At 45.5% G+C, this 418-nt stretch overlaps 1 protein-coding gene across 1 annotated transcript in view; it reads left to right on the top strand.

The window, feature by feature from the left end:
* Positions 1-418, top strand: part of EMH_0063730 (uncharacterized protein) — a gene marked incomplete at both ends in the record, with an annotated part of 5,710 nt that overhangs the window by 2,671 nt on the left and 2,621 nt on the right. The window lies entirely within an intron of this gene.

Raw genomic sequence — 418 nt, 5'->3', positions numbered from 1 at the left:
TATTTATTTATTTTATAGGAGCAGCACAGAGCGTGAGGCTCAGTTACTGGGTTTGTTTGTTGACGAGATACTGTCTCCTTTGCGTCGCTGGCTACAAAACAAAGAAATATACGAAGAGGAGACAAAAGAAAATCCTTGCTTTGCTTTAACTTATAAATATTTTCACAACAAAGCAAACCACTCACACCTCATGAAGGGGGCGAGAAAGTGGGAGAGTAGAATCCTAGACGGCCTCGCGCAATGTATGTAGGGTTTAGGGTTTTCTAGGGTTTAGGGTTTAGGGTTTAGGGTTTTTTAGGGTTTAGCGTGTTACCTCTAGCGCGGGGGCGTTTGTGATGGTGTGATCCTGTCTTTGTGTGTGTCTCCTTTCTGGTGTATCTGCAGGTCTTCCTGCAGCACCAGCAGCAGCAGGAGGAGC

Source organism: Eimeria mitis, genomic scaffold (genome assembly GCF_000499745.2).
Source record: "Eimeria mitis Houghton genomic scaffold, Emh_scaff3238, whole genome shotgun sequence".
In the NCBI taxonomy this organism is placed as follows: domain Eukaryota; phylum Apicomplexa; class Conoidasida; order Eucoccidiorida; family Eimeriidae; genus Eimeria; species Eimeria mitis.
This window is presented reverse-complemented; position numbering and strand designations above follow the sequence as displayed.